This window comes from Cryptotermes secundus, unplaced genomic scaffold (assembly GCF_002891405.2).
Source record: "Cryptotermes secundus unplaced genomic scaffold, Csec_1.0 scaffold1175, whole genome shotgun sequence".
NCBI classification, from domain to species: Eukaryota; Metazoa; Arthropoda; class Insecta; order Blattodea; family Kalotermitidae; genus Cryptotermes; species Cryptotermes secundus.
In genome coordinates, this window is record NW_019720732.1 from 267039 (window position 1) to 284955 (window position 17917).

At 42.7% G+C, this 17917-nt stretch overlaps 1 protein-coding gene across 3 annotated transcripts in view; it reads right to left on the bottom strand.

Moving 5' to 3' along the window:
* LOC111873038 overlaps window positions 1–17917 on the bottom strand; it is a 200333-nt gene that overhangs the window by 138959 nt on the left and 43457 nt on the right. The window contains exon 1 of one of the 3 annotated variants that reach the window (XM_023867411.2): window positions 12384–12624. The exons of the other annotated variants lie outside the window; for them this stretch is intronic. The gene's annotated coding sequence lies outside the window, so the exon portion shown is untranslated. Of the gene's footprint in view, window positions 1–12383; window positions 12625–17917 lie in introns of those variants that run through there. 3 annotated transcript variants of the gene reach the window in all.

The window sequence follows — 17917 nt, forward strand, 5'->3', positions numbered from 1 at the left end:
CCACAGGCAAAATTATAGTTCTGTATATTCTAATTTTTATGTTTTTGGACAACAGACGAGAAGACAGAAGGTTCTGGACTGAATGGTAGCAATAAAAAAAGAAAAAAAAAGACGCATCCTTGATTTAGCAACCGGTTTTCAGGAAACAATATGCTATCGATTGTAAGACAAACTTTTTACTTCTCAGACGCAACAATGAGCACAGATGTTAACAATGAACGCTGACCAATCTGTATTTACCGCAGTGTAGCAGTTAATATTAAGTGTTTAGCCTCAATCATGTGCTTTATACATTGCTATACGTATGTATGTATGTATGTAAGGGGTGGGCCATAAAAACCGGCCCCCGCACTGCGACCTTCAATGATCTATTGTGCTCTGTTATACGTAACGATTTACCTTGCGCTTTGGTCGGCATACATCAAATGTAAGATGCTCATCTAAGGGCGGAAAAATTCAGGGAACAAGTCCTCCGGGAGGGACTTTAAGCCGTGGGTCCCGTGTCGTAGCTTTACGGCACGTAAAAGAACCTCATATCTCCAAAGGAGGTCACTGAGCCAAATTACGGACGTTTCCCGCCCAACAGCAGTCTCTAATACCTCCGGTAGATGGGGGAAGCATTACAGATACCTCTCAGCTAGTAGAGCCGGTCTCGCTGGCTGGGTGGGACTGATGGTAAGCACCAGTACCGGTAGGATATAGAGACTGGTAGAATATCATAGAGGGAAGCACAATGGACCAATACAGGTCTAAGTGCACGGGGAAACCCACCCTCTCCAATAACTAACTAACTAAGATGCTCATCGATTTCGGGTATTTTAAACGATTCTTGTTATTCTTGGGTTATTTAACGACACTGCTTTAATCTAGAGTTTATATAGAATCGATTTACATTTTCTCTCACCAAAGCGGAATTTACAGGAAACCCATGGGTAAACCCTCCTCCTCCTCCTGGTCCCCTCCCCTACTCTTAGCGAAACTTAGACATGCTACATACATACAAACATCTTCCTCGTGAGGAGCCAAAGGCTTCCTAACAATAGATGGAACCAAAACTTTCATTACCGTGTTCACAAAAGGCCACGGGTTTCCATCCTGAACCAGATAAATCCAATTCAGATCCCCCCACCTTACTTTTCTGCAGATAAGGTAGTGCTACAGCCGGTGACGGTAGCCGCGCGGTCTGAGGCATGAACTGTCTTCGCTCGCTCTGACGATGGGATTGTGGGTTCGAATCCAACTCTGAGCATGGATGTTCGGTGTGTGTATGCGTTTATTCTGTGTTTGTGTTGTCCTGTGTTTAGGTAGCGTCCTTGCGACGAGCTCATCATCCGCCCAAGGAGTCCTAACGTCCGTGAAAAATTATTGTGGAACTGAATAAGAGGCCTGGGCCCAGAATGGGCTGGAAGAGCCATTGAAGAAAAATATAGCGTTACAAAATGATACTATCGGACTGCAAATCAACAAACAGTCCAACTGTTGTGACGAACGTAGCTCCATAAAAGAAACTTAATGGCGCAATATAAGACTACTTAAAATTCTTTTCAATAATTTAGAACAGAGTTTTACCTGCACGCCCCCTATACGCATTGATGATATGGTCGTAAGTACTGGGACAAGTTTAGGACGAAAGGAACTTTATCTGCATGCCCTACACGTAATTTCATGGTATGGTTGTAAATACAGGGACCAATATAATTTTAACAATCCAACTGTCAAATTCCCGGGACACTGTTTAACCTATATGAAATCCAACCTTCCCCGCCGTGCGCCAATGCGCATGTCGCACTGACCCGCAATGAGAACCCCGTTTTAAAATCCTGGATCAGTTATTACCGCCTCCCGCACAGAACGTTCCAGCCAGCTTAAAAGTGGGCTGCACTGAAGATGCTCACCAGATGTCAGCGCCCCCCCCCCCTAGTATATGAGTAGTGACACACTTCAACTTGATTTGTCAGTTCTGGGTCTCAAACGCTGACTCACCAAACTGAACATCTTGTTAGCGGTGCTTTCATGTTAACAGCATTAAAACATGTCCAAGATATTTCATTCACTATAAGACGATAAACACGAGGCCCCAGCTTCGGAGACAACTTCACACATATTACTGCTTTACGTAACAACCGACTGAGGTTTCATTTTGATCCGCTGCAGAAGTGAAATATAGCGATATGTCATGGACTGGACGCTATAACTTTTTCCCTTCACCTTTACACCCCGATTGGCCCTAAGTTTATCTCATCTTTATATCTGATGGGTGGGACCGCCTCTGTGGTCTAGTGGTCAGAGTCCTGCCTACAGATCCAGAGGTCCCGGATTCGATTCCCGGCGTTACCACACTTTTTTTTTAGAAGTAGTGGGTCTAGAATGGGGTCCACTCAGCCTCGTGAGGATGACTGAGGAGCTAATTCAAGGAAACAGCGGCTGCTGTCTAGAAAACCGAGATTAACGGCTGTGGGAATCTATTGCGCTAACCGCGTGACACCCTCTATCCATAAAAGTTCGCATTAACTTCGCCGACAAGCGGCGGTCGCTCGGTCGGTATAGTTCGCTTGCGGACTCAAGCCACCGAGTTCGTTTTTTGTTTGTGTTTTCCTTTATGGTATCTACATTGTCACCCAGTAGATTCACATCATCGGCATAGACCAGACTGTTCAAGTAATTTCCCTACACTGTAGTAAAAGTAAATAAAATACTTTGTGCAATGGGAAAGAAGTCAATGGCCCTACTCACAGTACGACACAGGGTTTGGTGGAGTGGAAATTCCAGGCATTCTTAACCTCGATGCTGTTCAGAGATGGAGAAGAATCGTTAGCTTCATGCTCCGGAAGCTTTACCCGTGCAAAAGAAAACAGTGCCAAATGGGTAGGAGAGTAGGGAGATGGGCTTAGAATTGAGCTGGACATGGTGACAGCGAGGAATTAATTGCAACCTGCCGGATTTTCAGTCACTGTCGTTGAGTCCTTAGCTAGTCACTGAAGTGAGCTAATCCATCTCACTATCGGCGTTATTACATTCCATCTGACCAACACGTACTGTGCAACGGGCCATGGCCCACTGAGTAATGCGTGATGAATGTAAAAGTTGTGGTCCCTGATGCATTAAGGTCACTTTATTAAGTTGTTGCAGTTATTATTTATACTGTAATATTTTTATACAGCAGGAACATATTATAACAAAATTCGATTGACGCACGGTTTAGTCCCCAAAGATATATAAAGCAACAGAGCTAGAAATTTGCATAGTTTATTTCTACCTATGATGGTTGGGTTAATGTATGTAAGTTGCAGTCTTAAAGGTGTGTTCATAATGAACTGACAAACAAAGTTTCAACTCGAGTTAAAAATATGTGGTCTTACATCGTCATGACTACCCTCCCATACATGGGAAAGTGAAACTGTGATAATGAAACATTGTCATAGAACAGTACATACAAACGGGAGCTTTCGGCGAGATTCGAACTTGTTAACAAGGACAAACTATCTCCAAATTACCCATATTATTAACAACAATCTTTCCGATTTTCTTACTTAGAAAACATTCTGATATATGCAGAAAAAAATATTTTACCTCTTCGTTTTAATTAAATCAGCCATTACAATGTATTTATTGGTGGGAAGTTCTATAATCGCCCTTGTAACTCAGTTTCAGAATTAGCGACTTGTATTATTAAAATTATGAACATCCGGACAAAGCTAACGCTTCTTATGAAAAGAGAGTGACGGTGAGGAATTAATTCTTGTTTATGATACTGTCATGATTTCAAAATGGGTCGGGATAGCTCCGTCGGTAAATCGATGGGCTACAGGCTGGACGGTCCGAGTTCGACTCCCGGCAGTGCACGATTTTTCTCTTCTCCACAGTGGCCAGAACCGCTCTGGGGCCCACCCAGCCTCCTATCCAATGGGCACTGGGGGCTCTTTCCCCGACGGTAACGTGGCAGGGGCGTAAAGCTGATCACTCACCTACAATAGAGCAGCGTTCAAGAAAGGTGGAGCTATACCTCCATTCCCCCATGTCTTACCTTCACGTCAGCACTTCAAACTATGTGTTGTCACGTGACAGGGTGACTGGTCAATAACTAATTTGAAAAGAACTGGAAAGGAATTAGTGACCTAGTCGAGGTATTGTCCAGACATTTTAACTGGAGGCACTCAGGCAAAATACGAAAAACCCATTCAGGACAGCCGGTGTCCCAACCGTGATTCTAACCAAGCAATCCCCGAATACAAATTTAAGATAGCTACCGGCGCACCAAGCTTCATGATGGTGAGCCCATACCTTAATGCTTTTAACAGATTGACGTGCCCTCACTTGAAGCCCTGGCAACCACGTTACGGTGGGGATAATGTAAGGTAGTTATTCCCATAACAGACCGTGGAGGTCCATATGGTTGTGAGGCGTCGAGGCTCCCACATTTTATAGACAATCGGTTCACAGATGGCGGTGAGCTTGTCCGCCTTACGCGCCGACCGCCATTTACCCTCAGGAAAATTCTTGATACTCATTTCTGTTAGAGGATGAGTCGACCGGCTGGAAGGATTAGGTCAATTGAAAAATCCAATGACGTCATCGAGAATCGAAACTGCGATCTTCCGGCTTGTAGCAGTGCCTCAACCAACTACACTACCGTTTGCCCCCGGAAATACTGTACAATTAAACTGTAGGAAATTATTCTAAGTTTGCGTTCGAATTAATTAATTGAAATGTGATCAGTAAGAATACGGGGGGAGGGGGGACTTGAAGTTAATTCTATAATTATCGACATTAGGTCGTGAAACGCATCGACACGTGGATGTCATCTAATCATTTCATCATTGCATTTCGATATAACATGCCATCAGCGTTTATCATATGATAAACATGCAATAAACACAGCTGGTTATATCAATCAATCAATATAGGTCATATACAGAAAAATACGTTAAGTACTCACAGAACTGCCATGTTTTTGGACTTTTTCCATCGTCCAGTATCCTAGAAAATAGAGGACGGAAACAGATCCAGTTTCCGAAACGTCGTGTTTTCTATTTCCTAGAATACCGGACGATGGAAAAAGTCCAAAGACCCAGTATTTCTGTGTGTTATGCACCATCATCTGAACCTCTTATAAATCTGTATTAAGTACTGGTTCAGAATCGACAATAATATTTCAGTATTCAGAATTCAAGTGAAAAGCGTAACCACTTGGAACTCACACGCCATTAAATCTATCCGATCCTTCACATTTCATAGAGAAATTTAACCTGGTTCATCCTGGTCCGTTACACTAGTAATTGTACATAAGATTTTTAACCACCGTCCATTGTGGTTGATAAAAGTTGTGTTTTTAGTTTTTCATCCTTTACATGTTTCAGTCAAAACGACCAGCTTCAGAAGGATATTATCAACAAGTATGGAAACTACTATTTCCGTGTCGTAGATATAAATGTTATAACTTTTAACCAATACTAAGATGTATATTGATATGTTAAATCATCTAAAAATTATTACAGTTAGTCTGTTTACAAAGTAATGTTCAATAGTTCTTTTAATCTAGACCCAGTTCGGTACGAGTTCTACATTAAAAGAAATTTTAAACATTACTTTGTAAACAGACTAACTATAATAATTTTAGACGTTTTAAGAAATCAATGTACATCTTAGTACTAGTTAAGCACTTATATCTATGACATGGTAATAACAGTTCCCATATTTGTTAATAATATCCTTCTGAAGATGGTCGTTTTGACCGAAACATGTAGAGGATGAAAAATTAAAAACACAACTTTTATCAATCACAATGGACGGTGGTTAATAATCTTATATTCATTGAGAAAGTTTAAACTGTGACATTGTTAAGATCTCTTCATAAGCCTATAGTCCATTTCATACAAATGTTTCGTCAGATCAAGTAGAGAAATTATTGTGGACGATGTGGCGCACTAAAACCTTCTAAGTGATATGTATTTGAAACAACTAAACAATAGGGACATTCCTTTGATTTTCAATTCGGAGTTGCAACCGCCTACGATCCATTTACGAACACTGTGACTGTACTATTAACAAATCCTACTTACGCAAAAAGAAATAGGTTAATAACAACATTTACATATTCGTTATACGTGGGAAGATGAGAAGGTCTTTTAAGTTGTATTCAATAGAAAGCTACGCTGACCAACAAAACGAAAGGTCAAATGCTATGTAGAGCAGGGTTCTCCATGTCTGGGGAACTTTAAGTTTTCTTCACTCTGGTTTTCTGCAAGCAGTGAACTGAATTTGTACAAAGAGGAATATCTCGGTTAGTAAACTTCTTTGGACTTCAGAGGGAGCAGGTGTAACAGGAATATAAACTGCATAATGAAGAGCTTCACATAATCTTCACTAAACATTATCAGCGTGATCAGATCAAGAGGAATAAGATGGAGAGCCAGTACAATACACAGGATATATATATATATATATCCTATGCTACGCCGGGAGAATCCATTCCATACACACATTATATTTATTCCATTCCTTTTTAATAATATCCCCATATACGCGTAATTCCCCAAAGTTTTCTCTTGGTTCCAAGATTTAAAAAAGAACGGAATAAATATAATGTGTGTATGGAATGGATTCTTCCGGCGCAGCATAGGGCCACTGGTAAGCTCTTACGAAGACAGGACAGAGCCCTCATATTCCATAAAGAACGGGGGGTTTCTTGACCAGATGAGTGACAGTTAACTTCTCAAAAAGAATGTGCTCCACGAAGTTAGTTATTAAGGCTATGTTTTGAAACAAAAAGGCTTGCAGTATTATTTAGAACTGAATTGCCTATAAACGAGGGGAATTTAACCCTTCAAATTCCGTTTATAAATACTGTTACTTTTCGATTACTGTGCATCTTCTCTTAGTTGGATTAAACACCTGTTAACTTAAGAGATTAAAATTAAAGATCTGTCCTGCACTTAATCTCCAAGATATGGCTGGACAGAGACACAGTTCCTTGCATCCTTAACTTCGCTGTTGAATAAGTGTGGCTAGCTTTAAGATGACGGACTCAACAGAAAATACCTATTATTTCAGATGTGTTTAAAGTTTTGTTGCTTAGCACTGGGCATGGGGCGGACCACATTGAAAACAAGCCACGTGAAAGCCATCTCGTCAGTCTATTCACGAGTCACCAACCCGTTGCCCAGCAATTGGTGTAAAAGTAACAATATTTTTATACAATTAAAAACTTAATTACATAAACCAAGAATGCATCATAAATATTATTTTAAGGTAGCCACACAACTGGGGCACGCAGTAGCGTAGTTGGTTGAGGGACTATACTACAAGTCGGAACCGATGGGGTCACTGGATTTTTCAATTGACCTAATCCTTCCAGCCGCATTATGGTCCTGGGGTCGAGTCAGCCTCAAACAGAAATGAGTACCAGGAATCTTCATGGGAGTAAAGGGAGATCGGTGCGTAAGGCTGATAACCTTACCGCCACCTGTGAGCCGACTATCTAGAAAATGTGGGAGCCTCGACGTCTCAAAACCCTTTGGACCTCCACGGCCTGTTATAGGGTCAGCTTTAGCTCTTTTCAGCTACACAAATTCAGTGGTAAATCTACAATTCGAGTAAAATTTTCTTTTCTTTTTTACGGGTATAACCCCTGGCCTATTCTTGACTTCACGAGAATACGCAGTGTAAATGTTACTGACTGCAACTTCATCAGCTCACATAATGTCATATCACTTCCGGTTCCTCTGAAGAGGGAAACTGTTGGCGAAATACCTTCGCGTTTGGAAGGTGAAAAAGGGACACGTAAGGGCGTAATTTTCGGAACGTATATACTCATAACTGTAGACGTGAATGGTCATATTCTACTGTTCCGAGGAAGGGGGTTCGGTAGTCGGTAAGTGATCACTATAAAGTAATATTCTCCGGGTTTACGTATATACTCGTTGACAATGGGACCACTTCTGTAGGTCTATATGTTTGATTTTTTTTATGTTTTAGGACAACCACTAGTACAATTAAACACGAATTACGAAAGGCAAAACCTTGCAACCAGACAGGTCCAATTACGGCTGTCCCGCCACCCACAACAATCTACGAGCTGCAAACAAAACAACGGTCCCATAACGGAGAATATTTGCGAATGAAGGTTACTGTCGATAGCTGAAGGGTGTCATGGTTCCAACCCAAGCACCTTCAAGGTCTTATGCTAAGCGGTGATGAAATCCAGGCTTCTGCATAGATGGGACTATGTGTTTCCCAAATCGTGAGTCCCAACTTGCTACTGAGGCATACAGCAGCAGTATACAAATACACTAAGCTATGACTTTGGTCCGCGCCATAGCTCAAGCGGTTAGTCGCTGGCTTCCCACCGCGGCGGCCCGGGTTCGATCCCGGGGTCTGGTCAAGTGGGATTTGTGGTGGACAAAGTGACGCTGGGGCAGGTTTTCTCCGAGTACTTGGGTTTCCCCTGCCAATCTTCATTCCACCAATTGCTCCACAATCACCCTCACCTATCATCTGGGGCTGGTACAATAGGCCAGAAGTGGCCGCAGTACAAGGGACTTAGTCCCACCCCACTAGCAATAAAAAAAAACTATGACATGTTTCTAGCTTTATACGAAGACTGGGAAACATGTGACTTGCTGAGTCACGGGCCGTATTCATTTCCCAGCTCTTGAAATACGTGTATGTGCTGTTTAGCGCTTTACAAGGCACCAAACAGACTGCATGGCCCGCAACGAGAAACAAAAGAACCATTAATAACGGTAGCAGAGATCAGACCTATTCATTTGGCACTCTCACAACGGAATACACAGAAAACCCTTAGCTGGAAAAAGCCATTCTAATACAAAGTTAAGTAAAAGGTAAAAAAAGGTAAATTTGTCCCTGTGCTTCATTAATTACGCATCACATCATGAAGATGAATGAGGGAGTGGAGGTACAACTCCACCATTCTTCTCCTCCGTACCCTTACCCCCCTGGGAAAAGAAGTCCCCTCCACCCTTGGATACGAGACTGGGTCAGTCACAGAAGCGGTCTGCACGGTGTGGAAAAGAGAAAAATCTGTTGCTCTTGCCTGGAATCGAACTCGGCCATCCAGCCTGTTGGTATATCCGACAAGCAGATAATATTATTTCAATGTTAACGTACTAACCATCTCAGATCTTTGCTGGTATGGTTCTAGAGCAACAAGCAATGGATGAAACCTCCAACACAAGTTAGATACTTGTACAGCAATCAGCCTATCTCGCCACGTTCATTGTCAAAGGACAGCCAGCAGACGAAAGAAAACGTGAGGACTGTGAGCCGAATACAGTGACTCTTCGGCCAACAGCTGCATCACAAGCAGTCGTTTGGACTTTAGGAAACAAGTGAACATTTTCAGAGGGTTGCAACTGAGACAACCACCTGTCTCGAGAAGACAGGGCCAGACGCGCTCAAACTTCCCCGGACTGCTACAGGAATTCTTAAATACGACATGTTTAAATTCCTTAACGTCCTATTTCGTACCTCACAGGAAACATTATTTCTCCGCTACAAAGACCAACCGGGTTAATGCCGTATAGGGTAAAAATTGCTGTCAACTGTGAGAACCATACCAGACACACAAAATGTACTCTGTGGGCATAACGCAATTTCGGTATGTTAAAGCAGCTTTTGCGTTTAGTAACCAATGGGATTTACAGGGATACTGACGCTTTTATTTACGATATATATACCAGGATGATTATAAATCAGGGGATGATACTGATGCTGACTAGTTTACTTAGCGGCATCTTCAGAACTGCAGAGGGTGAACAGACGAATATGACGTCTAGAATAATGCATTCGTGGCCTATTTGAAGACAATACCGAGCATTTACCTTAATGAAACAACTGCATGTGTTACACACTACGGAACTACTTGGGAGACCAGGCATGCGTGGGACGGCACTCCTATTATTAAAATGGAGGAGGCCGGATAGCTCAGTCGGTATAGCGACAGTCTACGGGCTGGATGACTGAAGAGCCGGAGTTCGAGTTCGAGTCCCGGGTAGGTTCAAGAAATTTATCTCCTCCATGTCGTTCAGACCGGTTGTAGATCCCACCAAGCCTCCTATCCAATGGATATCGGGGACGTTTCCCGCGAGATAAATAAACACATTGTGTCTCCACTACAAGGACCAGCCGGTTAATGCTGTTTAGGAAAACATCCGACGCTTATTGTGAGAACCATATGAAACAAACAAACACACTGTGTGGGCAGAATGCAGAGTTCTAGTATGTTAAACCAGTTCGTGCATATAGTAACCATTAGGCTTTAAAAGTGTGCCATCGTCACAAAGTTTAAGTTTTACTTAAAGAGGAAGATATTGTCTTTGTGTAGAAATACAATTCCATGAAGGCGAGCAAATGGATGGAGGTAGGCTCCACAGTTCTACATTTCGGCAGTTGATGTACGTTTGCAGTCAGTTTCAGGCCACAAGCACTCTGTCTCCGGGAGAAAAGCGGAGTCATTTCACTGGTTGTGGGGCTGGGTATGCATCAAAACTGACCTAGACAAGGCAGCGGCCGAGAAATCCATGCTCCCGCATTTAATCTAACCCTGGATATACATCCCACGGTCATTCGCTTAAATGTTACTGTATTTCTAATTTGCCGATGCGGTCTACACTCGTAGCTGTACACACATTTGGGCCCACGTCAGTAGAGTTCATCCAGAATTAAATTATAGTCTGGAGGACTGTTCAGAGGCTTAAAGCCGACAGCTTTACTCTTACAGGAGTATAAGAACGTCAAAGAGTCTTAAATTACATATCGGAGTTAACCACTCGTAATTTTAGGTGCAACCCACTCGGCCCTATAACAAGCCGTTACCGAGAACAGCTCGCGTCTTACTTTTTTTCTTGTTTTCATGAAGTACGAAAATGAATGCCATTACTTTTCTCAAAACCCTTTTCCAGCGTCTCCCTCTTCTAGCGCTTCGCCCTGAACACATTTATACTGACCTATATTCAGCTAAATGTCTTCAATGTTTTCATTTATACTAATAATTTTGGTTTCTATCTGCACATACCCACGTCTGACTACTTGAATGTACTATTGGTTTAATCAATATTTTATTGTCCAGTACTGTCCTCTGGGCACTATTTTACCAAAATATCTCCACGTTATTACAAGTGTATAAATATATAATTAAATAATTAATTGATGAAACCACCTATGAATCTAACATTTTAATTAAACGAGCCTATCTACTAATATAATTAATCAACAACTAAATGAATATAATCGTAAACTACGTACTTATATGGAGCTGAGTCCTCCTTGAGAAGCCACCAGTCAAAGCAGTTTCTCGAGAATCTCTACATATTTTATGGAACCCGAAAGTTCATTACCGTTTTCACAAGAGCATGCTACTGGTACGTATCCTGGGACTAACATCTTACTTCTCTACGATCCATTTCAATAGGCTTATTATCCTCCCAGCTACGTCTAATTCATCCTACTGATTCCCTCCTGGATTTCCCACAAGAACCCTATATGCATTCCTCTTCTCTCCCATGTGTGCTACATGCCCTGCCCATCTCATCCTCATTTTCTTCATCACTCTAATTCCATTTGGCGACCAATACAAACTATGAAGCTCCTCATTATGCAGTTTCCTCCAGCCTCCTATATCATCATCTCTCTTCGGTCTAAACATTCTCCTCAGCACTCTGTTCTCAAACGTCCTCAGCCTGCCTTTTTTCCTCAACGTCACGAGACCAAGATTCATATACATACAAACCTACAGGCAAAATTATAGTTTTGTATATTTCAATCAATATGATCCTCTATTAAACGAAACAGTAAAGGTAAATTAAACAAAAGCAACAGATATTAACCTTGAATCACTGTATTTGTTACTCTTCTTTTACCCCAAGAACAGCTGAGCATACAGAAATTTGATTACTCTTAGTCTAACACTTGTGAGTGGATAAATAAACGCAATTAGTAGAACTACGACCACATGTTGTTATTACCAGATGTATGGTATTAATGTAGTAATTTGTATGTTATTACTGTCTGTATTTGCAGTGCAGACATTTCATCTAAGTAATGATGACGCAGAGTGGAATAACGGATACTGGCGGAAAGCAACAGAAACAGAAAAGTAACACCATCCCAGTGCGCAATAAGTTTGCCTAACTATTTACTTTATCTCAACACAACACCAATTATCATTAATCTCAAGGTGAAATAGGCATAAAAATTCCGTTTTGTCAAGAGTGAGAAAGAATATTCAAATTTGAAGAACAGTGATAACCCCCATTTGTCTTCCCGTTACGCTGCTGTCGCAGACAGAAATCCATTTCCACAAAGCCAAACGCCAAAACAGACACAACACTACACAGCGCAATAAGTTCTGCTGTAGACAAACTCACCGACAGTACAGACTTCGATGTTACATATGCGTGTCCGTGCAGAGAAGGAGCAGAACAGACACAACACTACACAGCGCAATAAATTCTGCTGTAGACAAATCCACCAACAGTACAGACTCCGATGTTACATATGCGTGTCCGTGCAGAGAAGGAGCAAAACAGACACAACACTACACAGCGCAATAAGTTCTGCTGTAGACAAACTCACTGACAGGACAGACTCCGATGTTACATATGCGTGTCCGTGCAGAGGAGCTCAGTCAGTAGTGGTCAGGAGGGTCATGAGCAGTAAGCAGACAGCACAAGCACACAAGGAAAGGTAAAGCTGTCTTTGTGCTTAACTAATTAAGCACTATGCCATGAAGACGTACGGGGGAGTGGATGTGTAGATCCACATTTTTTTGGCCTCGGCACTAGTTGGAGGTGAGTGATCAGCTTCACGCCCCGGACGCTTTACTCCCACGGAATGAGCCCACGATACCCTTTGCAATAGGAGGCTGGGTGTGCCCCAGAACCGGTCTCAACGACATGGAGAAGAGAAAATTTTTGCCCCTATCGGGACTCGAACTCCGACCCCTCAGGCATCCACCCCGTAGTCAGTCACTAGACCGACTACGCTACTCCGACTCGCAGTTATAAGCAGTATCAACCATTATTCCCCGGCCGCGTTTTGAAGCAGAGACTTCCACGATTGCAATAGGCAATTTAGTATAGTTCTAGGGACCTAGTATAAATAACGCTATATCGGCAAACAAACTAAAGAATTTCTTCACGAAAAAAAACCTTATATGTAGTAAGAGTCAGAAGACTACTCCAAAAGATAAAGCTGGAGGAACGTGAAGGCGAACCTTCACTATTATTTGGTGCCAAGTTTAAGAAGATATTAATGATTTACCTCCGCGATTATTATCCAGTGAGAAACTGAAGTTTCTTTCTATGAAGGAACTTGCGGCCGGGGGGCGAAACATCTCTTATCAAGTGCTCAGACTATGTGAAGACTGGTAGATTCCAAACGGTTCTGACGATGGTGGATAACATACAGAATTACTGGGTTTTTGGACATTTTCCATCGTCCCGAATTCCAGGAAAGAGATTGACAGTGATTGAGGTTAGCTCCTAACAGAACCAAGAGAGTATATGCCTCCCATCTTTCCACCTGAAGACGGAAACAGATTCAGTTTCCGAAACGTCGTGGTTTCTATTTCCTAGAATTCCGGACGATGGAAATAGTCCAAAAACCCAGTAATTCTATAAGAAAACTTGTCTGCCATTCAATGGTATCGCAGGCTCTGCCCCTATACTCCCCTCTAATCTACTCTGCTATTCTGTTCAGTAATGTTGCCGTGATAATCACGTGATAACCTTCATCAGGGACAAGCGCTTCGGGCACGCTGACAAACCCCAAAAGGGGCTGGAGGGAATACAACTTACTAATTGGCTGATTCCATGGAGCTGAGTCCTCGAGAAGCTACCAGTCTCTCAGCCACTCAAGAATTTCCCAACATTTTTTGGAACCCAAAGATTCCTCACCGTGTTCAGTGGTCCCTATCCTGAGCCAGTCCATACCACCCCACCATAAAGTTCTGATATAATATTATCCTCCCATTCCCCCCCCCCCATCTCTTTCCTTCTGTCTTTCCTAGGAAAACCATATATGCATTTCTCCTATCTCCAATCCGTTCTACATGCTATGACCAATTCATCCTCCTTGACTTGATGATTCTCATTTTACTTGTCGAAAAGTACAAACTACGAAGCTCTTAGTTATGCAGTTTTCTCCATCCTATTACGTCATCTACCCCTGGTCCAAATATTCTCCTCAGCATCCTGTTCTCAAGGGCTGAGGCACTATTTTACAACTCGGAAGGTCCCGGGTTCGATTCCCGGCGAGGTCACTGGATTTTTCAGTTGGCCTAATCCCTCCAGCTGCAATATGGTCCTGGGGTCGAATTGGCCTCCAACAGAAATGAGTATCAGGAATCTTCCTGGGGGTAAGGAGCGGCCGGCGTGTGAGGCTGACAACCTCACCAGCATCTGTGAGCCGACTATCTAGGAAATGTGGGATCCTCGACGTCTCACAACCCTAAGGGCTTCCACGGCCTCTTACAGGGATAGCTTTACCTTGTTCTCAAATACCTTCAGCCTGTTTTCTTCCCTTAATATCAGAGACTAAATTTCGCACCCATACAAAAATACAGGCAAATGCTACAGTTAGCAGAAACGAAAAAGCTGAGCGTGTCGTAGCCCCCACGAGCCATGGGACGCCTTAGGGTGGGACCAAAGCAGTGCCGACATTAAGAATTTGTGAAGCTCTTTCTCTTTGCCCCTTTGACGCCCTCAAGTCCTGGTGCTCAAAGCATCAAGAATTTGCCTTCACCGTTATCCTTTTGCAAAACTGATGAAACTAAGGACAGCAGATCAAACTGGGGCGAACTCCCTTTCCCACCTCAAGCGCGGGTGACAGTCTCAGCTGACCTTGCGAAAGGCCAGCTCAATGAAGTCTTGTCACCCTGCCTGGAGAATGTACGGGAAAAAGGTGCTCCTCCATCTTGTTTCCTGACTTCCTAACGAAACCGGTTTGGGTTGGCTTCCACCAGCATTCATTACATGCGATTGTGCCAGGATGGGGTCAGAGGTCAGGAATAGGGTCAAAACGTTTTGAGTCCGCATCCTGGCGCCAACTGCTCCGTCCTTTTAATCAGTCGCTCATCAGAGCACTTTCAATGGGAAACAAAAAGGAATATAGCGAGTAAGTAAACACGTACCAACAAATGACGGCGCCATGAGAGTGATAAATATCTGAATAAACACATTGACTGTCGTGATTTATAAATACTGAGGTACAGGCTCACACAATTCATTGTAAGCCAATTGCGAAATTTATGGAATAATGAGGAAAACTGGATAGTTGTGCACGCCACAGAAAACTATATCCGTTTACTGTTATTTGTACTTTACAATCTGTTCAAGAACAACCGTCAGAATGTTGTAGGGCTACTTACTTTTTGTTGCGTTCGATAAATTTCTATTCAGTTACGCCCATCTGCATTGCACATTTACCTATAAACCAATGCATTTACTTTCATACTGCCGTTTCTGATAAAATATATTAATCGCGTTCTGACTTTTTTTTATTTGTTGCATTTTCAATTTTAAATCATCCTTAAAATAAATTAAAAGTTTCATATCTTTTGAAATATAAGACCGTGTAGTCCGGTGACTCAACCCACCTTTCAGAGGAACGTGTCCCTCCATCTTTAGCGTCTGGAGTGTGCAAAGTAAAAGCAAGAAGTTCTGGAAAGAATTAATCGCTATATCAAGGTAATATCCCTGAATTCGCAGGAGCTGAAAAATCCATGAAGAAACCTCTATCAGAAGAGTCGATGTCAAATTCGAGATTCGAATGGAACATCTCTCAAATATAGAGAGGCCTAGTCACATGATTCGCCGGTTGGGCCAATGTGCTCTGTGCTAAGGCGGAGAAAACACTGGCTTATAGAGCAAGGCCGTGGATTTTGCACCAGCTTGTAATTTGGATCTGTTGCATTTCAGAAATACCACTAAACACAGAAGCACAATTCAGACAGCGTTAGCAGGGCCTCTTAAGGACACGTTTTCCTTCCATTTCCGGTCTAAGGCATGCACTGTCTTCGTTCACTCGGAAGCCGGGATCGTGGGTTCGAATCCCAATCAGGGCATGGATGTTTAGTTTGTGTGTGTGCGTTTTTCTGTGTTTGTGTACAGGTAGAGGCCTTGCGAGGAGCTGATCACCCGCCCAAGGAATCCTACCGAATGTGTAAGATCTAGAAAAACCGAAGTGAACGGAGAAGTTCATGGAGGTAGGCCTAGGCCCAATGGGGCTGTAGTGCCAAGGAAAAAAAATCGTATGAGAACCTTGTGTGTCCATTTAAAATCCTTTTATGGTAGTTCATCATGTATGCCTGTGTACCAGTCGTGTAATTGGCACCATAGGAGAGCGTGTAATTTCGTCCAGTGGTCCGACTTACACTGATTATTACGAGTGATGTCATTTTCCAGACAAGGAAATCGAAATGTATCTATAGAAAATGAAAATGGAGGATTTACAACGAGCGCTGAAATACATTGTGGACGTTAATGAAGCACTTCGAAACTATAAAACCCCTAAAATACGAAGTTAGCTAGGGAAATGTGGTTCGCGGACTTCGTGAAGCATCATCACAGACCGAGTTTGCGTCAGCGAGAATTGACGTAACTGGCTTGAGTTTCTGGGTTCAAGAATGTCGTGGTAAATACGATTTTTGATGTGTTGGAGAATACTGTCGATGAAAATAAAATTTCAGATTCGGGGATTTTCAATATGGACGAAACCTCGCATACAATCGTGCAGCGTCCTGAGAAAATCATAGTACAAAAGGCAAACATCAGGTTGATGCCATCTCATCGTGCCATCGACGAGAGAACGTATGGAGTAAGTGAGAGATGTTCCTATGTTTCTCCAATGCCGATTTATCCTAGGAAAAGGATGAAGGACTGTCATGAAGAGTACCCCCAGGCACTATTTTCCGTTGCCAAGACGAAAGTTGGGTGGCTTATGAAGTATTCTGTGAATATACGCGTCATTTCATATCCACTGTGAAACTGATGCCACAAGAAAAGTTACTAATGATTTCAGATGGACACAGCAGTCATGCCCTGAGTGTGGTTGCTACTGAAATCCCCTGCAAACGTGGAGCTTTCATGCTGTTGCTGCTTTCCCACAGCACGCATTGAAGGTAGCCTCTGCTATCACAGTTTTCCAGCCACTGAGTATACGTACACATGGCATCAGCGATCGTACCGAAGCTGAGAGAGGAACCCGAGTCCCAACTGTCGATAAATATTCGTACATTGCATCGCTGGCAGACATGGCATTTTCAAGGGCTGTAAGGATGGAAACAACTATGGATGGGCGCAGGGATAGCGGACTGTGACCTGTAGATCGCTGTGTGTTTATGGATGCTGATTTCGCTCCTTCCATGGTCACCGATCGACAATCTAACTTAGAAAGATTAACTGGAGAAGTGACTGGCAGCTAAGTCAGTAACCCCAAAACAAACCCCGAGCTAGTATGGATACATTCCGGTGGAAAACATTGGTTCGCTTCGTTCAAATTCCGCTATGCGTCCAGGTCAAAGCCAAGAAGAAAACACTGCATTTGCTGTGGTGTTAACTAGGACACCGCACGAGGAATCTCTGAATAGGCCTAATATATACAGTATTTCGGGAGCTAAACCGAAACAGCAAACACAAAAAAAGATAAAGCTAACCCTGTATTCTTCTCCAGGTATAATTAGAATGATCAAGTCAAGGAGGATAAGGTGGGCACGCCATGTAGCACGAATGGGGGAGACGAGGCATGCGTACAGGATATTGGTAAGGAAGCCAGAAGGAAGAACACCACTGGGAAGACCAAGGAGTAGGTGGATGGACAATATTAAAATGGATCTTAAGAGAGATAGAATGGGATGGTATGGAATGGATTGATCTGGCTCAGGATAGGGACCAGTGGAGGG